At 38.0% G+C, this 25,451-nt stretch overlaps 1 protein-coding gene across 1 annotated transcript in view; it reads left to right on the top strand.

The window, feature by feature from the left end:
- The window catches only part of LRRC4C (leucine rich repeat containing 4C), a 515,374-nt gene that overhangs the window by 51,573 nt on the left and 438,350 nt on the right, over positions 1-25,451 (top strand). Inside the window, exon 3 of the mRNA XM_080594596.1 lies at positions 14,254-14,326. The gene's annotated coding sequence lies outside the window, so the exon portion shown is untranslated. The remainder of the gene's footprint in view (positions 1-14,253; positions 14,327-25,451) is intronic.

The following is a 25,451-nucleotide window of genomic DNA, read 5'->3' on the forward strand; positions in this document are numbered from 1 at the left end:
CTTTCCAGTTTACTTTCAGGAGGAGAAGCTAGGCTTCTTTGGAAGGTGTATTTTTATGCTTTTATAAGTCTTCCTCCTCTGTATGTTTATCAGGCTGGATGGCATCCATTATGTGGCTGGTAGTTTGAGGACAGAGCCTCACTGAATTGTGCTTGCTCTGCTGTTGCAGTTAAGCTGCTGCATATTGGCAGAACTCTCCTTTTTCTGTTAATGTCTACAGTAAGTGCTGAGAATTTGCCTTGCCTGTTTTTTCCTCTTGGGCTTAAAAATCAGTATTCTGGAAACAGCCCCAAACTAGCTGGACAGTTGTCTGTAAGTGTTCTGGCTGTCTTCAGCCAGGGGAACTGTCATAGATCCATCTGAAAGGAAAAGGAATGACTCAGTGCTGGGACTTTATTGTACAAGAAAATGAGTTAAATACCTTGGAGTGATGATTGAAATATAAGAAACTTTGAACAGAGAGAATGTTACACTTCTTTAAGAAAATGCTTTTGCAGCAGTATTATGACTTCATGTTGTTTATGCAGGACTGAGCACAGTAGATATTATATACAGATTTTTTCGTTGTTTCAGTACTTTCCTAACTGGAACCAAGAGAATAAAAGCAACGTCCACTGAACACTCTCAAACTCTTTGTAATGTCCCTTTTCTTCCTCCCTTTCCAATCCTGTCTAATTTAAACCAGTCTGCCCACATTTAGCTATAATCTGTCTCTGACTTAATATCTAGGGGAACTAAGTGCTCTTCATGATGATTTACAGCTTAAAAAAAACAAACAACTCATCCAGCTTGCTTCCACTTCAGTTTATTCTGACTAATAAATGAAATATTCTTTAGACTCTTCTTCATAGTGCTTTTTTTTTCCCACTTTCTTGTTGGTCTCAGCCATTATCTTAAGTGGATTTCTGTTCTCAACATGCTTTTGTTTTGTTGCTGTTTTTCCTTCTGGGTGGTACATATTTATTTTTTTGTTGTTTTTTTTTGTTTATTTTTGTTTATAGTCCTTCATTCACAGTAAATGATTTACAGAGGGACTGACTTGACAAGCTGGGTGGCTTTTTTTTTTTGACAAGGAAGAAAAGAAATGCTATAATACAGACAAAAGCCAGCAGGAGCTTCCTGATGGTTATAACTTCCAGGATGCAGGAAAGGAGCTTTCTCCAAGGATAAGGGAGGTTGATTTCTGTGGCTGCCTTTGTCTTTTCTCAGACTTCTGTAAGCTTAGAAAATTTGAGTGATTTGTCTTGTTAATCTGGTACTGAGAATGCTTGGCATTACATGAATGTATATCTGGCAGGAGCAAGCTGAGACCGGTCAAACTTGCTTCACCACACTTGTACGTTTGCAGCCTCAGTCATTACAAATATAACCAGTCTCAGAACCAGCAGCGTGCTCTGAGAACACCTTCGTTGTCCTTTATGGTTCCTTAGGTGTTGAGTGTCTAAACTATGTGCTTCAGTGCTGTCAGTTGTAGTGTTGCATGGATTGACTGCCCAAAGAAAAAAAAAAAAAACCATTCCAAGGATGGGAAGTGTCTGTCTGCCTTATGAGGGTTTTCTTTCATTTGCTGAGCAGTGCAGCACAGTACCTGCAGAGACCTGCTACTGGTGGCTTATCTGAAACACCCAGATTTCTCTTTTTTGAAGGCTACAAATGCATATTTGACACTTCTCCATTGATAAGCTGTGAAAAGATGAGAGACCTTGAACACGCTGGGGGTCCTTGGGGCTGGTTGCCCATTGCCCTGACACCAGTGAACAATCCCAGCCCAACTTTTCCTTTCTCTGCAGGGTTTTAAATGTTGGGTTGGGCTTTTTTGTTTTTTCATAACCCTGTACAGAACAAGAGAAGTGATTTAACTTTTGGCTCGTAGGTGCTGTTAGGTGCTTCTCTCTTATGGTCCGAATGAACCTTGGAAGCAAAAAGGAGTAGGGAGAGTAGAGTTAAAGGAGAAAATAATGAAGTGCTATTGAGTGCTGGAATACCTGATAGCTGGAATTTTCTTGCACTAGGTAGGGACCTAAGGCCAGTGTTATTTGACTACAGAGAGTTAAGCATCTGTTGTCCAAAGCTTCAGAATGGGATGATAGTCAAGTATTTTTTGTAGTTCACTGAGGTTTGAATCTGAGAGTTGCATTGGCTGCACGAAGCTTCATTGTATACATGAAGCCTAGCATGATGGGTTAACATGGAGATGTTCGTGAATTTTAAGATCTGGGGATCAGACAAGCTTTTTCTAAAGCAGTTAAGAAAAAAATCTTTGAACGAAGTGCCTCTTATTCGAGCTGGTTACCCCAGCTTGATTCACTTCAGGCATGCTATGCCTTGGTTATGACTGAACTGCTTTCCTCTTCTGGAGAGGTGTAAGGTTATACTTGCATAACACAACTGTTCTGCTGCAAAAGGCCTGAAGAAGGAAACTGCCAGTCAGTACTGAAATTGCTATCTCGTGGCATGATTTGTGCCATCTAAATATACCTAACTCAAAGTTTAGCATCTGGCCTAAGTTGTAATGCTTCCTCCTGTTCCGTTAGAGGCTATGTAAGGGGTGTAATCATCTGCCAAATGATTTATACTACCTTAATTTTTTTTACATGCTTAACTTTATGGTATGGTGAATCCTATTTTTGGTTGTAAATATCTCTAGAAATGAAATAGAAATTGTAGTTGTCTAAGTTGAGTTGGATTGTATATTAATAAATTGTTCTTATTTGCAGGCTAATTACTGCCTTGCAACTGGTTTCTTAAAGGTGTAAACACAAATGTCTAGTATCTAGTATCCACATTGTTAACTGTTGGTGACCTTTTTAATCACAGAAATAATTAAAAATATTTTCCTGGTGTTTTAAAATCAGAAAAGTTGATAGTTTCCAGTCTATTTACTCTTATTTTCTTAAGTACTTATTTTTCCAGCAGAAACTTTTGACGAATTTCCTCTTACTAGAAGCTGCTTTTGTAGTGTTCTTAAATATTATTCCAAGAGTAACTTGGATTAAAAACAAAACAGAAGAAAAAACGTAAGCAGCAAAACAAGCATCTGTGAGCTATGAATGTTTAGCATTTAGAGATTAGGTGTGTTTTATTCAAGTCCATATTAGTATGAACTACAGAACATTTTTCATATTTTTTTCCAAATATTTTGCAGCAACTTTTTGGCATATAACCGGACAAAACAATAAAATTTCAATTTGGAATAAAGTCTCCCTTAAACAACACTTGTTTGCATAAATTTTAATTTGGATTTAGCCAACTAAGTGGTGTGGCTGCAATCATTTTGCTTGTTTAAGCACTCTGGTGTAAATACCCAGCAAGTACAATGCAGATTGTCAAGTTGGTGCTAGCTCAGTGTGTTCTGTTGCTGCTATCTGCGGAGAAGGCTGAATGGTTTCTCAGCTGCATGTGTTGAGGGATATACTGTTAAGATTTCGTTTTCCGACAGATTTAGTGGTCAGGACCTGTAGGAAAAGTCTGAATTCTGTCCCTATAGTTTTGATGTGCCAAATGGCCAGGAGCCATCAGCTTTGTACATGCAAATGGCGTGGGGGAATTGAAAGCTTATTGAGCCTACTAATATAATAGCATGACAATGGGATTAGTGTTGATCACTGTTCAGGAGAGAGGCTTGATTAAGAGAGATGCCTGGTAATTTTGCATTATGTTTCTGTGTAATCTACTATGTAATAGCTGCTGTCAGGTTTGACTTTGAGCGTTAATCATGGTTTGTCCTACACACACACTCAGCTAAGGTAGAGCGCAGTTAGCCTTCCCTGTGTAGTTACCTGGCAAGCAGCAGCAAATCCTGGTTGGTTTGTCCCCCTCTGTATCGGCCCCAGGCTACATCATGCTGCCCTCAATCATAGCTAAAAGTGGAGCCGGAAGGGACTTGTAGTTGACACCTATTCTCAAATGCTTTTTCCTAATCTTAACCTTGACCTAACTTCTGTCTAGCCCTCCCAAGAATGTACTGCTAGACCAGGAACATTTTATACACAAACATTCCTCATGTGCCAAGCCTATCTAAAGTAAATGACAAATGAAAACTTCACTCTGAAGGGTAATTTTTCTTTATATTAATTTGCTGCTGATAATCATTATCTGAGAATTTGATATATTGATGGCTTTTTCCATGGGAAATCAGTATATTTCTGAAAGACTCGTCATGTTCCCTGTAACGTGCTCTAATAATCAATTCTAATCAGATGCAGTAGCTCTCTGACACCTCTTCTACCCGGTCCAATGTATCTTCATCACAACACAAGATCATTCTCCAGGATTTGAGTTACTTAATTTGTGCCTCAGTATGTGAGGTTGAGAAGCTAGGTGCATTTATTCGCCAGCTCTTTTCCCTTCTCCAAAACTATTAGTCAGAAAGATAGATAATTATAAGGTTGAAGATGAATGGTCTAATCCTCTGTCTTGAATTTTCTCATTTTCCTGCATTATTCATATTTTTTGGCTGGGTGTAGGAAGCATAAGCTGAATGCTGATGCCTGTGCTGCCTGCTGTCTGTCCACTGCCACCTGTTTCTTTCCAGGAGAGTATCTCCAGTGAGCACCTGTTCTACAGCTCTTGGTTTAGGGGAGTCACAGGTTTGAGTCTCTGGTATTTTTTAATTGTCTCCCTACTGCATGCTTTTTAATGTTTGTAAAGCATGAAAGCTTTCTGACTGGGAATGAACGCAGGCAGCAGTACTGCCTGGGGTTTGTAAACCCCAGGGAACTTGCAGAGTTTAGTCTCCTCTGCCTAAGAAGAAATTATTTTGTCATCTCTTGCCTATTTATGCTAATGCATTCCTACTTGGCAAAGCATCTTTTTTTTTTTTCAGTTTTTCTTTCTCTTCCTTAGAATTTGAAACTTTTATCTTGCAGGAGTGAAATGTATGACAAAAGGATGCCAGGGACCTGCATTGCTTAACTTGCAGTGACCTGTGTGCTTTTTGTAGCCGCCTTTGTGAGCTCCACTGGCAGCCATACCAGCTGTGAAATCTTCCGAGCAGTCTGGAAAACTACATCATAAACAAGATATTAACAGTCATATGAGAAGATAAGAAAAACATGATGTGAATTCTGCTCTGTGCCATCCTAGAAGATATTTTTTGCTTAGGAAGCATTGCCATTTAGAGTGTCTCCTGCTGTTCCCAATCTTTAGCTCTCTGAGATGTGTCTAATGCCCTGAGAAGCAGGGTTTGTGAAGGTTTTAAGTTTTCTGTGGTAGTCTAAAACAGTTACTTGTTGGATGAAACCCCAGCCTTTCCAGTCATGTTTACTGGGGAGAATTTACCTGCTGTAGAGGGTGGCATTAACAGAGAGAAGGGTGTCCAGCAGACAGATAAGCGCCTACAGCTCCAGACTTGTATCCTTTCCATAGGGAGGTATAAGGTAAGTGGGAAAAGAAAAATGGTGGATGAATACTGGAAATGGTATCTCAAGTCATTTGAGTGTATTATGGGAACTTACTGATTAGGAGATTGAATGAAAAAGGCACCAAACCAACATGCCAGAGCTTGTCTGCATGGGACCAAGCAGTTGGAATGATCCAATTGTTTAAAATACCAACACCGAAACAGTGGAAGAGGGGCAAAGGCAGTAACAGAGAGTCATAGAATATCCTGAGTTGGAAGGGGCCCACAAGGATCATCAAGTCCAGCTTCTGGGTCCCCAAAGGACCACCCAAAGAATTAGACCACATGCCTGAGAGCCCTGTAAGGAATGGAGCCTTTCTGTGGAAAGGGAGGTTGTCTGCAATGTGATGGCCTTCATCATCCTTCACTGGTGCTCAGAGGATATGTCATAGTTGCAATTGCAATCTGAAAGCACAGCTTTATTTACAAGAATATGAAAGGATTGTGGATGCAGTAATATTTTTCCCTATGTTTTTCGCAGTTTTTGATGCTTGCTTTCTTTAGAAAATAAGTTCTTGAGAAGATGCATCCCTTACCCTTGATTGTGTGGCTTCTGCGGTCCATCTTGAATCAGTAGGGAAAATGTTAGGAGTTCCTGCCATTGATGTTAGTGTGGCAAAGGCCTGCCTGCTGCTGGATGCCTGTGTTTTGGTTCCATCCCCTTGTCATGGCAGGTTGAAACTTTTCCTGTGCTAGGAACTGGAAATGTCAGTTGTCATCTTGGCTGACTTGCTTACACTTGCCAAACACTGATTATTTCAGATTTCCTCCACCTCATACTTTCTGATACATGTGCAGTTTCAAATTCTTTGTGCTGCTTCTGTAATGTTAGTTTCTCCTGTGCACTGTCCATTATCTCCTGGAAAAAAAATATTAGTTGGTAATTTCTAATTTTTTTAAAGCCACCTGGACCATTTTCTGCTTGAATTCAGCCTGTTTAATGAAAAGGATTTTGTGGAGCAAAGTTCTGAGTGATCCTTCCCATCCCTCCCCTGCCCTGCCTCTTTGTGATGAGGAGCACTGCTGTTACTAGTCCATTAAATATTAATGACTCTCATTGCAATTTCTCTAATGTGCTTTATTTTGGTACCAGTCCAAGCTGTGGAAATGAAAACCCCCTCGGGATCTTATGTAGAATGTAATTTGCTTGGCAGTTTTGGCTGTAAACATGATAATAAATTAGAGGATGTAATGAATATTCATTGAAGCGCACAAGGTTTCTTTCTTTGCCTGTGCCTGCCCATCAGTTTTCCCCCGAATCATACCTGACAAAAGACATTTGTGCATGTTGGCAGTGGCTTCATGTGTTCACTGTGTTATAGTGAAGTGTTTGCCTTGGAGAAAAAAGATATATATATATATATATATATATATATTGCAAAGGGGCAAAACGTGACTTGTCCTTGCAAGTGACAAGTGGAAAGTCTCAAGGGGTATGGAGAGGGGGAATCCCTTCGTCTTCCAGTTTGCTTAACTTAAGGTCATGATGTGTCATGTATAATGTACACATGTCATAATGCACGTGGATGTATCTCCACTGACTTATTTATCCCCATCTTGGCATTCAGTTTAGCTCCTTCACTGCAATGAGAGGTGGCTTGGAAATGTGCTCGGGATGTTCTGTCAGGTCCTACTGCTCAGCAGGTTTAGGCCAGATCAATTCTTAGCAAAGAAAGGGTTTTTAATAACAGTACATTTCAGTGCAGTTTTGTCCTTTACAAGAAAACTTCCTCCACTTTCAGTAGTAATTCTCACTGTATTACACTTTGTAATATTAGTTCTCCTTTGGACTGTTACATGGCAACTCATTGCATGTGGGAAGGGTAGAAAGGGCTTGTAATGATTAGTTTGTGGAGTTATCGTGGCAGGTTGTTAAAATTTTACTATTAAACTTAAGAGTTGAGTAAACTGGCTACTTAACTGTCTCTGTGTATAACTATAGAGTATGCCTATTTTTCAGTGTGTACACTATAGAGTATCAAGTACACTAAATATCCTACACAGATTTCAGATGATGACAATTTCACTTAAGGAACAGAAACTGATTCTTTAACTAGTCTGAAACTTTTTCTTTGTACCGACAACACAGAGAGAAAACATAAATCGGTTATCACTTTCTTTAGTGATCGGTACCTAATGCTTCTGCTTTCATTTACAAATTGTATGAACTTACAGATAAACTTTCTGTTAAGTCAAAAGTTTTCATGGAGACCTGTTACTTTTACTTTCATCTTTGTCAGCAGCTTTGAGAGAAATATCAAGTCTGTTTTCAGTCTATTGGGTTGTTTATTGGCTTGGGATTCCTGAGAGAATCCAAGCAATCTGTGCTCTGATTGAGACAAAGCAGTCCTTTAAATCTAGATCTGTCACAGCCTGACCAAGGACTCTAACATCTGTCAGGCTACAGAGTGTGTATTTTTCCTTTCTGCTGGAGCATTTTAGAGTACAAATGAAGATGAATGTTTTTCTATACAGAATAAGTTATTTCTGAACTCTTTGCTGACTTTTCTTCAAACTGAAGAAGGAACTTTTTGCTACTGTTTCCCCATCAAGAAGTTGAAACTCTATCAGGAATTTTAATATTTCTGCTTTAAAACAAAGCTAGTGTGGAGACATAAATGCATTACAGTGCTGCAGTGGGAATGGTTAGGAAAACCATTTAGTTTCAACCCTGAAAACAGCATTTTCTTTAATTGATGTTCATTAACAATACATATTGCCAATGGCTAGGTCTTAATCCTTATTCATGCAGTTAGTCCATTACAACCTATTTTGATTCATCTGCAAGTATTCAGCCCGATAAAGGGGAAGGCACTTAACTGACACTGATGGCTGCAAGTTCTTGGTGGTATTATTTGCAGATGGGCATGAACCTGCTTGGGAGCTCTTTTAAAGGAGGGAAGGTTGAACAGAAACCAGTGTCATGTCATCTTTCATTCCTCATTCATTATTAGTACTGTATCTTCCTTTTCCCAAAATTAGTATGATCTCATTTCCTTTTGATGTATTTCATTTCATTTGGGGGACTTATTCTGGTTTCACCAAACATCTTCCCTGTTTGAACAGCGAATCCAAAGTCGTCCAGCAGAACGTCTTTCATAGATCTCACATCCTTTGTTACTTTGCAGATTTTACTACTTGCACTTGTCTCACCGTATCCTATTTCTGCAAGTCTATCAAAAGTCTGTTTGCCCCTTTACAATTCCTGGTACTTATGCTTATCTGGGTTAGAAACACTTGTTGCTGGTTATGCTGTAAGTAGTGTAATGATGTTACACAATACTTACACTGTTGCTAGTGGTGCTGTTTTAGTTTGCCTATGGCTGTGTCTGCCTTTCGAATATTAATTATGTCTTGCTGGGTATACTTTTAAATTTGTGTGCAAGAGGTCTTTGCTTCAGAAGCACCAATGATGTTCTGCTGGTGCTGATGAGAACAGTCTTCTGGCGGTGTAAGCAGATCTGGCAAAAGGGATTTGGGGATTCATTGGTATGTTGGCTTGCTTTTTAGGGCTGTCAGAAATACTCAAGGTATCTTCAGGGGAATATTACCCTCTTCATTACAGAAGTACTATCTCTTTCTCAAAAACAAAAACCACAACAGCAAAAAAACACACAAGCAACCCCACCCCCAAAAAGTCAAATAATTTTTCATGTTTTAGTCATATAACTCATCTCACCATCCCTTCTGTCACCAGTAGTTTAGTAGGTGCTCACTGCTGCTAGTATATGGGCAACATATTGTTACTGTCCTAAATGACGTCAAATATGAGCAGTCTCACCCTACTGTTTCTGAAATAGAGGTTCCCCCAACAGCGGTGGCTAATGCAGCATGTCTGTAAAACTTGACTTTCAGCCCAACAGGACTGCAACCTGAACAGCTTCCCCCTTCTCGAAATATACCCACAGCTAGTAATTGAGTGCATCAGCCTGTAACAGTTCCTGAGGAATCCACCTCAAGTGGTCAGCTACTTTTCTTCCTTAGGTAGGGATAAATGTTGTTGTGCTGGATCAAAAGTAGCTGACAGTGTTTTCTGGTTGTACCATCACAAGCTGGTAATGAGCACAGCACCTCCAAGGAAAACATGGCTGGTGCTTTTGATAGCCCCTGTGCTGGCAGTAACTTGATAGATGCTTCCGTCTTCTCAGCGGAAGAAGCCGCATGAGCTCTGCCCTTGACAATGCCCAGGTCCCTTCTCCAAACGCAGAATCATCCTGTACTTCCAGCAAAGCTAAAACCCCAAGCGCTGGCTGCCAGACATATCAGCATAGTGGGTTCTTGGAAGTTTGATCTCACTTGTTGAGGAGGTGCTTGTGCAGCTCCAGGGCTGGTGCTCTCCTGAGAGTTCCATGTGCTCAGGGCATTTCTGGACTATTGTCAATGCCAACGGTTATATTTTAGAAGCAACCTCTCAAAGTTGCATCAGGACATGCCTAAGTTATCTTCAAAGCAGCTATGCCAATACAGATTTTCAAAGTCGCTATCTACCGTTAGATATTATTTCATTTCCTGTAACTAATGTTTTACTAAAATCTGCCAATATGTCTCACCCTAATACCTGTAATACGGTACACTTTTAATACTCACTGTCAGACTCTATAATTTGCTTGTTAAAATGGCTTGTTTAATTCAGCATTGTATTTAATTTAAAAAAAAAAAAAAATGCTGCTAGGCTACTAGTATTCATATTTTAAATAAACATAGAAAAAGTGCTTTTCTAATATGTTGTCCTGTAGAGAATGAAGACCCTGAAATAAAGCTAAAACAGGAAAATGACACAGAAGGGAGTGATTTCCTCAGAGACACTAGGGAAGCAAAGTAAATTGGCCCTCATACAACTCTGTTGCAATAGTTAAGTGTTTCTAGTGCCTCTGGATACTTCTTATTGACTCAACCATAAGACGTAACTTATTTGAAATATTAAAGTGGGCACTAGGCCTCATTAGCCTGCATCAAACAGCAGGAATTTATTAATGCCAGACATGTTGCAGTCAAAGAAAATTGTGTAGTGGTAATAAAAAATGAGAACAAATCCCACAATATCTTCCAAGAGTATGAATTTGCAAATTCCTGACTCGGTTCACATTGTTTGCATGAAGATCTATCATGTCATGACCGAACTAAAACTTTTTGAAGAGAAATTGTGAATATATTTGGATGTAGTATTTTTGCTTGTACATGTCAGTCATAACACGTAGCTTTTGCATTAAACGTCTCCCTGTCTTAGCAAGAGTCTGTGTCACTTGGAACTGACTGCAGAAAGGTGATAAGTGATGTATGACTGTACTGGCTGGTTTTCCAGCTCGGTCAGATTTGTGTGTTGTCATTAATCTGTGATTAATTAGCAGATGACTTTAATGTCTATGTATAGCCTGGGATGTAAAAGGATTATGGTGTTAATGTGTTAAGTATATGATTTTGAGATACTAAGTCCTTTTATTACCACAAATTATATTTGATGTTTAGCTAATATTCTACAGAGAATTTAAAAAAATAATAAAGCAACCTATCCCTTATCCAAATAATTTCAAATATTGGTAGATTTTCTGATTTAACACTTACTTATATTTAGAAAAGGATAATAAGATTAATCTAGCAGGATGTATCGAGAGGTTTGAAATGTAAGATGTCCAAAGTTCTGTGTAGATTAATTTGTTCTCACAACACTTCTGCTTTAGTGTAGGCACCTTTATTTTGAAGATGGGGAAAACCAAACTAAAAAGGGAAATATTTTACTTGTGTAAAACTTCATCAGTGAGGATGTAGGAAAAATCATAATTCAAGAATTATTTTTCTAATTTTTACACTGTTGCAATTGAATATTAAAAATCAAATTCTTTAATAGTTATATTCAGTTAATGACCTCCTTGGGGACAAACAGCTTTATTAAAATTGGCTTTGTGTTGAATGCTCTGGTAAACCTCTTTTATAAAGTATTGATCATTCCAGAAATTTGAGAAGTCTGAAGCTTTTTCATCATCTGGTTTCCCCATGCAGTTATGAAAATAAGAGCACACCAGGGACTGTGGCTCTCTTGACTGATTTTTTTTAAAAAATATTTGTCTATTTACCATTTTTTAAGTCTCCCCTTACTCTCTGTTTCTACAATATAAGATACTTTGACTTATTTCTTTATATATAAAATAAAATGCACATTTAGTCACCATTCTATTTTCTGTTGTTTTTTGGTTAAAATATTCAGGAATGTGAATGAGAAAGTTAGCAAATGTCATGGCAGCAACATTTGTATTTTATTTACTTAAAAAAAATACTGTTTTCACCAAAAATGTATTTATGGCTTGCTTGTGGTCACAAATGTACAAATGAAAGATTCCACTTATAGTTTAAAATTAGTTTTCTAATATAATACTGTCTCCAATAATGTAGTAATTACTAATTTGTGTAATGTACTAATTTGTGTGTTAAAAAAAGTTCAAGCATAAATTGTTGCCTTCTTATTTCTGGTGAACTGAGAACTGGGAACTTGATGCAGTATTTCAGAAGGAGAGTGTAACTTTACCTCTTCCATTAAAGGCTTCCAGCAACTCTTCCATTATCAGCATAAGAGCTGCTGAATATAGAAAGCAAGGGCCACCTGTGCTGCCAAAATAAATCTCTGGGAAAGAGTTGAAGCTACATATTAAGGAATAATTCCATATCACAGAGTGACTGTGGTGAATGACCTAGTAGTGCAAATTTGCCTTGAAAACTGACAGTATAAAAGTAGGTATTTTTCTTTGTCACAAATACTAGTAAAAAGACTTCTGCAAGTCAATGACTCTGTTTTCTACAAGGTTATAACCACTGGAGGAGTTTGATTCTATAAATGAAACTTAATTAGATATGAAGCTGCATGAGCCAGAACAGAGTCCAGCTGCCTCACTTGACGGTACTGAACTAATGGCAGAATGGCAGTGAGAACCAATAGAAGCTTTAGTCGACAATTTCATCAGAGGAGATTGTGGTGGCTAAGAGCATTCCTTTATATATTTTATTAAAGCCTTATCTTGGCCTTTGAATTAATGGGAAGAGTTCCAGTGATGATGGTTGATACGGTACTGTTTGTTAAAGCATGTTACAGACTGCAGCGGGCTGCTTGTTGATCTCTCTTCTCTTCTCTTCCACCAGTGGGAACAGAAATGCTTTGATTGCTACTGTCCTTCTTTTCATAGATAGTGAGGTACAAAATGTTGCTGTGGACACTGCTTCCAACTCATCACTTGATTATTGCTGTTCGCTCATCTTAGCAGTTAAATGAACAGCATCTGAGGTCTGGTTTGCCTATGCTGCCTAAGGATAAAAAAGAGACCTGGTGGAAGTTTGGGTATGAGGGGGACAACCCTTGTATTTGGCAGTCAAGCTAGAAGGAGAGGGCTTTGTTTACTCATCAGATCTGTGTGTTTAAGCCTATCCCTAAAGGTAAATATTTCTAGTGTTGGATCTTTTTTATAATACAGATAATTAATCTTACTGTGAAAGTACTCAATTGTATCAAATAATGTTTTTCTTCCCCATTTGTTCCTCCATTTCTGCTGTTTTTTTCCTACTGCTGACCCGTTTGGAAAGATAGTTAGTTAATATAGTGATTCTTAGGGTAATCACGTTAATTGACTGGAAACAGTCATTTAAACTTACAGGGTTTTTTTTGTTGTTGTTCTGGATGGTTAATACAGAAGAAAAACCTACTGCTGTAACAGGCTCAACTGGAGACCTTAAAATAAAAGATGTGCAATCAACAGTATGAATGTTTAGGAAAGACAGGAGGGCTTATGTCTAACCTACTGTCCTATGCAGAAGTTTCGCTGGGGGAAGCTTTACAGAATGGATTTCTTCTGCAAAAATTTGTAAAGATGGGAAATGTTATGGGGGGGGGGGAGGAGGGGGGGAAGGAGGGAGGGGGACATGACACAGTCAAGAAAACTGAAAGTATGGCAGAGAACCTACAGGCCAGAAACAATCTTCAGTTTTGATGAAAATGAGTAAGACCATAATTGCTTTAAGTTCAATAAGCCACTGGGAAATCTACATACTTGTGGTGGTGGCACCAAACGTTATGTAGAAGCTTTGTTTTAATTTAATAGGCTGTTATTGTAGTCTTTCTCTCTCCCTGTTCCATTTTACTTGGGTAAATGGGAAATAATTTTAGACTATGGGCAGGGTCAGTGGTATGCATCACTCATCTGGATCCATACTGGCATCTGCTTGCAAATGCTACTAAAAATGGAGCACATAAAACTAAATGTATTTTGCGTTTCATAAAATATGTTGATATATTAGGGTTGAGATGGACAAGACTTGCTGGGTTTGCTGTTTAGGAAAATCAGAAATTAAAACAATGGGAATATAAGGAAGGGAAGATATATGGACAGAAACTTGATGCTGGGCTCATGGTATGGGCAGTAAAATACTGTCTATTCAAGGTTGGAGTAGCCATATTTTTTTTTTCCAGCTTGGGTATGTTAGAAGAACTGTGAAGAAGTTAAGATTATATTGTCTGCTTTTTGCCTGTATTATGGTTAATTCTTAGCTGGATTTGTTCACATGCCCATTCTTATGATCATGAACTTTCCTGTGGAAGAAGTACATGATAGAGCACTGGAGCATCAATGTACCACTGAATGTACAAGGCCCCTTTGTGCCAGGAAAGGGTGGCTGGGAGTGTTTGTGGAGCACAGGCTGGGGTTTCGTGATTTTTTTGTTTTGCTTTGAGACATGCCAGGGACAGGCATCTCACCTAATAAAACAGCAGATTCATTTGAAAACCTTGTAAATATTAGCTGACCTAAAAAAAAAAAAAAAAAAAAAAAGTGGTGCATATCCCATGAAGTGAGCATACCTTATTCTTTTTCCAGAAAGCATATTCTGAGAGAATAAGCAAGGAACAGGGAGAGAAAGAAGTGGTGCGTGTGTGTGGAATTTAATGAGGTGAGTTGCTTTTGACCTGGTTAAATACTTGCTCAACTTTATCTCCTACAAAGGAGGACAAGCTTGGCCTCTGTGGTCATAAATTGCCCTTAGGATCCGCACACTGACAAGGCTGCTTTATGCAAAGAACTTTTTTGCCCTTGCTAGCTATTACGATCAGTAGTGTAATCTGCAAATATGTCATGGCATCATACCTCCAGTGTGTGTACAGGTATGTAAGAAATTTGAGTATATGCTAGTGACTATTGGTATGCAAAATACAGGCAGACGAGTCAGATTTCAAGAATTAACCAAAGCCTTGGTCAAGAAGTGCTTTGAGAGAGACCATTGATTTGCAAAGGGCAGCAGTGACTTCAGCCTCTGGCAAATCAGTTACTCGGGAGCTCTCTTGACCACCCCATGTCCCTGCATTCAGCTCTGCAAGTCCTGATGCCTCACTGCTTTGTTTGGATTCATCTTTATTTCTCAGCTGTGCTGGTGGATCTGAACTTTTGCCAGTGAGAGTATAACTCTTTGTGATCTGTTTCTCCGCTGATAAGTTACAAAACCACTGCTTTGAGTATGCTTTGTGGATTGTTAACAGCTGGAGTAAGCTTGCATTGCTTCATTGGGCAAATAATTGCTTTAGTTTAGCTGGACTCACCACAGTTTGCATTTGCCACAGAACAGGCACATGTTCTTGTTCTCAAATCTATTCTGCTTACTTTACATATCACAGATGTGTCTGAATACTGATGTGTGCCACACCTGTTTCTTAATTTAAGACCAATGAGTGTCTTTTGCTGTTCGTAAAAATCAGCATTTCCCTCAGATGAAAGCTTGCGTCTACTGATGCCAATGAGAGCCACCTGCATATGTCTAACATAATTTAGTCACTGGTAATACGCGACAAAAGAGAAAAAGAACAGGAATTACCATACTCCAGATGGAACAAAACCAGAAAAGCAGTGCCAATGAGATAGCTGACCCTGTATGAAATTAACTTTTCTTCCACTCAGTGAATGGTGTAACGTAGTCATTTTCCAGGTCCTTCTGTACATTGCTGCTTCTGCTTCGTCTACAGCAAGCACTGCAGAGAATCATAGCAGAGTTTTAAAGAATTCCAATTTTCATCTCTTTTCTTACAGCAGGAACTTATTCTTTTAAATATAGTAATTTAAGCAGGAAAGGAATAGCTTGAGCGTAAAGTTGATGTTGTGATATTTCAGTATCACAAATGGTTTAACTTAATCTGCATGTTTAAGTGTTTTTTTAAAAAAAAAAAACTTGAAAAAGTTAGGTCAAAATCTGGCTGCTTTGCCATCTCATAGTACATGTAAACAAGTCTCAGCATTAGTGTTCTCTCCACAGCACAAGTAAAGTGGCCATTTCCGTCAGCAAGGAATTTACCACTTCTCGCACCATGGTTTAATGTTGCAGATAACTTAATTCTCAACAAAACTGCTGTGCCTGATTTTGCAATTGATTGGTTCCATTGACTCCAAGCAGTGTACTTGTGAAGTAAAATGCTATGTTGAAGAGCTTACAGAATCAACTGCACTAAATTACTGGTAAATAGGAATCAAAGCAATGTTCAGAGCAAAGAGCTCATTTAAAAAAAAACAAAGGTACTTATCAATTATTAGTTTAACTATAAAAACAACCCTTAGTTCATCAGTCCTTGTGGTATAAAGAGATGTGTTGGCTTGTGAATGTGGACATTTGGTTCAAAATAGCAAATAGAAAATGAAATAATTGTCTTGTTTATTTTTTTTTCTGTCTAAATCAAAGTTGATAAGTGTTTAGGGGAACTCAGCTTAGTCTGAAGCACTTTCATGTGTAATACTGGTGTCTTGCTCTATTATCCTCTGAAGCTGCTTGTTATTGTGGCTGGAATGATCTTTATTGCACCCTCTATACTGACAAGGACAAATTCTGAAATAGGATTTTAAAACAAATGGTTAAAAAACCTTAACTTTATACACAGTGACTGTTTTACTTTTTTTTAAAATAGCTTTCTCTTACCCTGAATAACAGGCTTCACTATTAAAAAAAAAAAAGGCGGTGATAGATCCTGTGCATTGGAAATGTAACCAAGGTTAATTGTAGCGGGGTCATGGCAACTGTAATGAACCACAGTGTTTATAATGCTAAAAATTTCCCTTTCAGAAGATAAATATAATCTCTGAATGTTTTATAATGATTTTGCAAGGAAGGTCATAATCACCAGGATGGCTTGATGCTGGGGTTTCAGTACTGCCTCAGGGTTCCTGTTCTGTGCTCACTCGGTGAGCACAGAGGGAAGGAGAATCAGTGAGTGGGAGAGGGATGTGTCCTTGTGAGCCCCTCCTGCCCGCAAGCAATGGGACCTCCTTGTATGTCCACTTGTTGAACGAGCTTAGGGAACAAGCAGCAGGTAAAGCGGCTTGTTTTGTTTGGTTAACTCTCGGACGGAGCATATGCTGCGGTGTCTGAATGATGCACAAGAACTGGTAGGGCAGAAGCACGAGGCAGTGGTTTGATTTGCTACTTTACAGGCTCTGCGCTGGCTTGAAGTGACAAATGGCACCAGTTACACACTTGGGTGAAGACTGACTGCTGCTGAAGGGTGGTCTTTTTCCTTCTACCTATGTTTCTACTATTGATTTTGTGTTGTGCCACATTTACATGGCTGCAAGAATAATCAGATTAATTAGCTAATCTAATGGAAGAGTGACCTGGTCAGTGATCTGCAGCAAACTGACCTGTTTTACTGCATGTCTCTACACTTAATACTTTGCCTGCAAAAACCTACACTTCAGTTGGCTTAAGGGGGTTGTGAACCCACTTTTAAAGGCAGCTTGCATCCCATTTCTGTACTTATTCTGAGATGCAGTGGTCTTTGACTTTGCAGGTTATACCTGCACCTAAATATAGGTGACAGCTTTTGGCCTGTAGGTGCTCAAGAGCTGTTGCTGCTTGGTCCCCCTCATCTTGTGAGGGCCACATTGTCTCAGTGAGCGGTTGATACCACCTGGGTAACTGGTGCATGGTGTGTCATCAACATATGTTCTAATAAATTTGTGACTTAAAGATCTTAGCTACTTTTTATTTAAAACACCTATGATGCACTAAAAACAGATGGCAGCATTGGTAACGAAGTCCTTTCTATTTTGTTGCCTTTCCATCCTTTCTGTATCTTCTGTCAGACTGTCAAGTCTGTGGGTTCCCAGGTGTTGCTTTCAGTAAATTGCTATTAACTGTTGTTGAAGAGATCTACACTCGGTGCTGTTGGATCTTTACAGTTAGTGACTTGTTAATCTGACAGAATTTAACACTTTATTTACTTGAACCTGTTTTTTTCTGAGCTTCTCCCTGTGATTCTGAGGTGAAAGGTACAGTTTAAAGAGCAGATGATATGAATGTTGAAGGCTTTTTTTTAACTCTGTGGGCTATGTAGTAAGAAACAGAACTATTAATGTAAGCTAAAAAATAAAAATAATTCAGAATGCCTAACAACAGGGGTTACAGATAAATGGGGTGTGTATGTGCAGGAGCTGAAGGAGCATAATCAAATCCACGAATAATGTCTGTCTGAAATACATAATATATCAAAAGCAAGAAAAATGGGTATGTTTGAGCTTAGAAATGAAGAGCTTAAATTCTGATATTTTTATGAAATTCAGCTTTATGTAGTGGAGTAGACTTTGGGTATTAAAACACTGTTTTACAAAATGTCAATGGTATGGTCTTTGCAGTTGGACCTTGCTGAAGACTCATCTTGAGGAGTATACACAAAAGAGTAATGCTGTGATACCAGCTGTGTGGGCTGAAACTAGGCATAAGGAAGTAATTTTCTACCAGTTCATAAAAAGTTATGGCACAAAGGTCTGACTACAAAGATTAGTTGCCAAGTAGTTTTTGGATGAGCAGAGTTGACCAGGTGGATTTCTGGGGAAGCAAACTGAAGAACATTTGGAAGAGAAGTCAGGTTTGTTCTTCAGGTACAGGTCTGAGCCAGTATAGTTATAGCACAAATGAAGATAATGACTTCTAATCTACCATTTTTTCCAAACTTCTTGTGCTTTTGTGAGGGTGTGGGTCAGCATTTTTTTTCAGGGCTATGGGTTACTTTAATTGGTGTCCTGTATAGTAGTTGACTATTATAGTCTTGTATATGGTCTCTTGGTATGCTACACCTATTATACCAATATATATGCCCAGAAGACGGAAAATCCTTTCCCGAAATTTTATATTCGGGTGAACAAAAAATCTTTATCAAGAAAGTGGTAGACAGCAGAAGAAATTAATGTCTTATGGTTGTGAAATACAGCTTGCTTAAAAAACAGGGATTTCTTAAAGGGATTTCTTAAAGCTAATGGTTGAGATTAAATGGATGCTGATTAAAAATAATACTAAAAGAAAAATCGGAGGAGAGAATGGGAGAAAATTGTTCAAGAGGTTCTGGATCTCTCTTATTCTGTGAATAGAAAATCAATGGCTAAGCAAGTGCACTCAGAGTGTTAACATATTTCAGTTCCTCTTTGGTGGAAAAACGGTGCCTTGCAACTTCTGCCCAGTGCAGAGGGATGTTTTATTTTTTCCAAGAAAGTAATCTTGACAAATCAGAAGCTCTTTAAACTCATTACTCAAGTGCTAAGGGTGTGTGGAATGAGGTAAATAAGTGTTTTATTAATCAAAGAGTCAAGACTGAGAAAGGCAATGATCAGGGTGCCAGAGTAGAAAGAGGAATCATGTAATAGTCAAACTCAGTGTCAGGAACTTAATGATTCTTGTTATTATTTTCAAGATTAATTGAAATTGCTCACTTCCAAATTTAAACTTTATGAAATGGTAACTAAAATATGGCTATTTCAGTCTCTGGAATTGAAATGTTAAAATAAATATTCATGACCTTATTAAGAATGACTAAGTGGGTGAAAAGCAAGTTGCACTCACATTTAAAAAAAAAATGTTACTTTCAAATTTCTGGTAACTCAGGAGCAAATGATCTAGAATACTTGCATGTTCATGAGCTAACATATAAAACATAACTGGTATTTATTATTCTGCTATAAATTGCCAAATCACAAAGAAAATGGAATATTCAATTCTTAGCCATTTATAAAATGATGGGAGAAAAATGGCCTAGACAGTTTCAGTTTAAGTTAAATATGCCAGTGCTGTAATGCTGCCAGTGGCGTGTGGTTCCCCCTACGTTCTAACATTCCCTATATCTCTCCCACTCCCCCTCAAAAAAAAAAAAAACAAAAAAAAACCACACCACCAACAAACTGAAACAGGCAAAAAATAAAAATAAATCAATAGGTATTTCTACAGACTAAAAAAATTCAATGTTCATAAAATTATATCCAGAGTAGGGAGCTCTAGACTGAGTATAAACTTGACAGACTGAAACACAATGGAACTCAAAATGATTTTGTCTAATAGGATTGCCACTTACATGCAAAAACAAACACCAACAATATAAACTATACCAGGTTTTTAATGTAGCTAGATACAGTTGAAAGCAGATGAGATTCCTAAACTAGGAGAGGGAGTTTATAAGCTTATAACTGATGCTTGGGAAATGTTTTTAGAATATTTTATAATTATGATAATTATGTAGTCTTTTCTATGGGTTAGTAGGGAAAATGAAACTAAGTCTTAAGGTACTTCTTTTCTAGGAACTATAGATGATAAACAATAATATAAAATGACAGTGAGGTATCTCAAGGTGATTAAGAGAAGGATGAAGTAAAGAAATTTTTAAATGTGAAATATATTTTATATATATAAACATGTATGTCTTAGGGATAAAAGAAAATATAAATCTAACTGTGGAACCAGTAGTATTGTCAATAATAATTCAGTAAGATGAATGTCTTAAATATTTTTTTTTTCCTTTGGAGAAGGGCCAATTTATGTAGTTAACAGATAATCAATTATTTATCAGTTTCCTAGTAGACTGTATCTGTTCTTATTCTTTGAGTTCCAGCAAGGTATTTGGACTGAAATTCTTGCATCTATTTTAAAACTTACCTGGATAAGTCATCTGTAATATTGGTATGTCATAAATCTTGATACGTTATGGGAATTCTAGAAGAAGGCTAATTGTGTTGTAAAAAAATAATTAAGAACAACAATGAGTGAATGTCTGACTCAATACTTGTGACTTAAATGTGAAAAGGTAATATGATTATTTCTAATCAATACAATTTTGTTTTTGTTAAAAACATTAAGAACAGTTAAGCTATCTTTGTATTTTTAATCAAATTCCAAGTGTATCTGAATGTGCTTTGTTTGAAGTTCTATAAATTGGAAGTCTCTTATTCACTTGTTAATCCCAGATGAGATTTGCATAATCCAAAAGGCACGGAGATCAGCAGTAAATGTGATTCATAATTGTTTCAAAGCTGAGACATGCAAGGTATGCAGAGGTATGTCTGAATCCTCTTCAGATGCCCTAGGTGCTTATCTGAGACTGGGATTCACAGTATATGCTACTTTTGTGACTTTAGGTCTAAGATAGCGCTTTGATTTTAGGGATTTGTTGGTTCTTCTAGTGGGGGTAAAAGTTGGGTCAAGTGTTCAGCTGTTCACGGGGCTTCCTGTCAGGGGTAGAGTGCTGGTACAGCTCTGATGGTACCTTCGGTGCAAGTTAAAATGGTGGTAGCTCAGGTGACTTTGTATTACATGTGTTATGGCAGAAACATGTCACTAGGCTGTTGTAAGTCTTTTTAGGATGTTGCTGTCACACTTTAAATACAATATTACAGAGTTAACACTGCATGTTGATTCCGTCAGAAATGCTTGGTCATCTCAAAATGTTATTGCAAGTGTATTTCTACTATAACCTATTGAGGCTCGGTTCCTGGTCCCATGCTGTTTAACATGATTATTAGCCTGGAGGAAAGCTGGAAAGTGTTCAGGATCTCTGGAGACATGGAGAAATATGGGCAGATTTTAAGAATCAAGTGAAGGTAACGATGTTCTTAGGAATAGTATAAAAAGTTTATAAGCTGAAAAGTATGTATAATTAAGCATTTTCTTTTTAAATTGTGACCTGGAATGGCTTAAAAATTTGAATTGAAAGAGACTAATAGTAGGTGATGCAGAAACTAAGTCCTAAGATACTGCCTAAGCAGAAAACAAAAAGGAGGAGGGAGAAAACAATGACCAAGAAACATTTTCAAACAAGATTGGGAGTGCCTTTTCAGGGTGGAAGACATGGATAAATGCTTCCACCAGACAACAGGAGAGAAGTGATGAAGCAGCTGTGAAGAATATGGTGAAAGACTATCTGGGACTACTTATAGAGAAGGATTGTGACACAGATAGTATTTTCCATGTGGTATTATTGAAGCATCTGTTGCTTCTGATGATTTTGCTGTTTGTTTAAACTTTTAATGTTAGGGCAATTGTTGCATCCTACTTCAGTCTTCATTTCTCTTTACTGTGCAATTCCTTTCTTAAATGAGTGGAATTAAAACCCCCAGGTTTTAAGTTGTCATTCTTGCATGTTATGGGTAGCTTAAGCCTCACTTTCCTCCTCTGAATGAAGAGCTGTGAGGGTTTTTCCTTAAGAAATGGAGTTGAGTTCTGAAAAGTGCTTTGAGATTGTTAAAGGAAGAGTCTTTCTGGATCTTAATTAGTATTATAATGATGAAAGAGAAGCAAATATAATCTTTGAGATGTTTCAGCATCGCCTATTCTATCAACTTAATTTCTGAAGAGGAGGATCAAGGGAAAATCCATCTTTTACTGGGTCTTGCTGTCTTCAAACTTCATTAAAGACATGCACATAGTCCATCAATAATGAGATTCTCCATCTCCGTAAGCTTCCTTGTCTATTCATTTTTCTTTCCCACCTGCACTCACAATGGTGGCTGTTTGCTCCCACATACATTCAACAATGCATCATTTGTAAGCTGGCCCTCATTCATTTCATTCCTGCTTGAAAGGCCTGACAGAAAGCCCTGTGAAAAGCCTTTCAATGCAAATGCCAGTTTAATGACTTGGTTCATTCAGCAGTGGGGAATCTGAGATAACTTGACTTCTCCTCACTGCAAATACAAGAAAATGTTTTCATAAAGCCTTGGACGTGTCATGCTTTTTAACAAGACGCCTTCAGTTTGCAAACAAACTGATGGTTTTAACTTTTAGTTAAATAAAATCTCAGCATTTTTCTGCAACATCAACCTCCCACACCTCTCTCTGCGCATGAGGAGGGTACACCCCTCACTCTGCTGCCTCAAAATGAATCTGCTTTTGAAAGCTTTGATTTGCTTCATTTCCTCAGCAGAGTGGCAGTTCCCCTTGAGGATAAACCCTTGTTTGATTGGGTCTTTCTGAACACGTCTGAATATCAAATTATTGGGAAATTACAAGTGAAGTTGCACTTATTAAAGCCAAAGGACAAACATGTTTAGTCTGTTTCAACAGCGTGTGTTGCAGTTTGTTCCTGGGATACATATTCTTCTTACTAATTCTTTCATTTCTAAATTATTTGTTTACTGAATTTTCTCACAGAAGGATGAAATCAAAATTATGATAATAAAATGATGACATTCTCTGGTAAGCCTTTGGGTATTCTGTATAGAATTTGAAGATAATGGTTGTAACCCTGATGTTGTAAAATAAATGAATGAACTTATTTTCTGTTCAAGTTCACAAACCCAACTGCCAATTATTGGGAAGTTGTGAGGAACTGACCGGGGATAGAACCAACAGGGTTTACACAGACTATGATAAAGTTTTATTGAAATTAAACTTGACAGAGAAATTAAGAGAATGACTTTGTTTTATGTGGGTTGTCTGGCCAGGATTTTGAATGCAACGGTGGGATGGCTTTTATGTGACAATTCCTCTGTGAAGCAAGCTCAAAAATTTCTTCTTTCAAGTTTCCTCACCATTCTGTGTTGCACAAATGGTTCCACTCCAATATTTGGTTCACTTGCCAGATCCACTTGCAGATGAGCCTTCTGCAAACAGTATTAAAGTATTTTGAATGGTGTTCTCTTCTATTTTTAATTGCTTTTATTTTTAATAGACCAATGCTCAGGGTTTGTTGGATGCTCTTTAGTCAGTAATAAAGTATGCCAGACATGGAAAATTCTTTCTTGTCTTTCCAAACATAGATTTTTACCATTTCTGGTGTATACATACCGAATAAAACTAACAATGAAAACTTACTGACTGTACCACTCTCTACTCAAGCACAGGAGCTAACATAACAGCATCAGCGGCCAGACTCAACATTTTCTTGTTTCTGCTGCCCTCCATGAGGTGCAAGCCTCTTGTGCTGACTGATGCTCCTGAGTGCTAAAGCTGACTGATTGCTTAGAAATCAGATTGGAAAAGTAGGATGTAAGACTCTATACTCTGGAAAGGAGGATGAGAAAAGGGAATAAAGTTACCTGTATGTTACCAAGTCCTATTTAACTGTCTGGCAACTTACTCCCTGTTAACAGTTGTTAAAATCAAAGGTTGCTATTTTAGTTGGTGTTCAGCTAGGAATCATTCAGCTAGAAATATTTCTTAGCATCATAACATGTAATTAAGTAATTAAGCTTTTTATCTTCATAGTGCTCCACAGATATTTACTTATAGAACACTTGTAAGCTGATGTTTGGTTTCGTACCCCGTCTTGCAGACAGGATCACTGAGCTGAGGAGGTGAAGCCATTAGCCTAATGCTCCCGCAGGAGCTGGTTTGGAACCAGTACCAAGCTGTGCTGCTGTGACCAGAAAAGTAGACCTCAGAGTGTTTGGTTTTAAAAGGGGGTGTGGAGGGGGTGAAGGTCCCCCCTTCTCTTCCACATGGAAAATTTCAAAACAACCCCCTTTCAGGTGTGCACTGCTTTGTCTCTTGCCAGAAGATCTGAATCTGAACTTTTTGAATGAGCTATTATACTATTTTAAAAGACCTTTTAAAATTAGTATGCAATGACATATCAACTAAATTACCCTTGACCTTGTTAATTCTATTTTGTGCTGTAGTAACTTTGTTAGGATAAATTATGAAGCATGTACCACCATAAATACCCATGGATCATGTTGTATTTTTCTGTTGTACTGGCTGCCCTTGACATATGAAAGCAAATGAAAAATGAAACCTTGTATATCCTCTGCTACTTAAAAAAAAAAAAAAAAAAAGTTTAGGTAATAACATTCATATGATTAATAGCAGAACCATTTTACAAAATCGTATAAGAGAAAAAAAGGGCTGATATTAAAAGGAACAGAGTATGTTAGCTGTTCTTTGAGTCAAAATCTAGACATTCCAATATGAACACATCTTTTATTATGATCACACATAATTTCACTTTTTTCCATGAGACCAAAGCAGGCTTCATGTGACATTCATTAACAAGTGAGCTGATTGTTCCATGCTGTTTTTATCATTTTTTTAATCTAGTCTAATTTGCATTATTAGATTATATGAGTACTTGCAAAAAGCCCCTGATTTCTCTAACAACAGGAATTATACTACAATTTGTGGAAGAAGAAAAATATTTTTTTTTCTGCCTCAAATATTCCATTGCATCAACACCCAAATTTGTGCTGTATGACTTGTCCAGAGTAGAAAGCTGGACACAGTGGTGGGGCCATAAATGCTGACTGTTAGGCTTGTAACTTCACCTTGGTGCTGAATGTAGTCTGTCTCTGGGGCAGACCACAGAGATCCCTTTAGCGGAAGGGAAGGATGACCCCTGTGACTGAGCTATTGCTGATATGAAGTGTAATAGATCTGCGCACCTGAAGTAGGGCTGACCTTTCCTAAAGCACATCTCACAATTTAGATGGCCAGCAGGTTGCTATGAGGGCGAGTATAACATAAGCGCTTTGCAGCTTTCTTCTTGTTGTCTCTGAGGAAAGGTGCTGTGTTGGCAGTTTGTCTCAGACTACGTGGCTGTAGGTGTCTCTGCATGCCTGAGAAAGGAGTGTATGCAAAACCAAAAACTGAGCAGGAAGACTGGATTTTTCCTTGTTTGGCACAAATGAGAAATGCCTGGGGTAGGTGTCACTGTCCTTGCTTTTTGTTCCTGGAACATCTGCTACTAAGAGCAAAACAAGTTTGTGTATTAATCTAAATGAAATTATAACATAGTTCTAAGATTCACTGTTTTAAATTCCTGAGGAATGGGAGGATAATAAAGATTTAA

This window comes from Anser brachyrhynchus (genome assembly GCF_964034855.1).
Source record: "Anser brachyrhynchus genome assembly, chromosome: 5".
NCBI classification, from domain to species: domain Eukaryota; kingdom Metazoa; phylum Chordata; class Aves; order Anseriformes; family Anatidae; genus Anser; species Anser brachyrhynchus.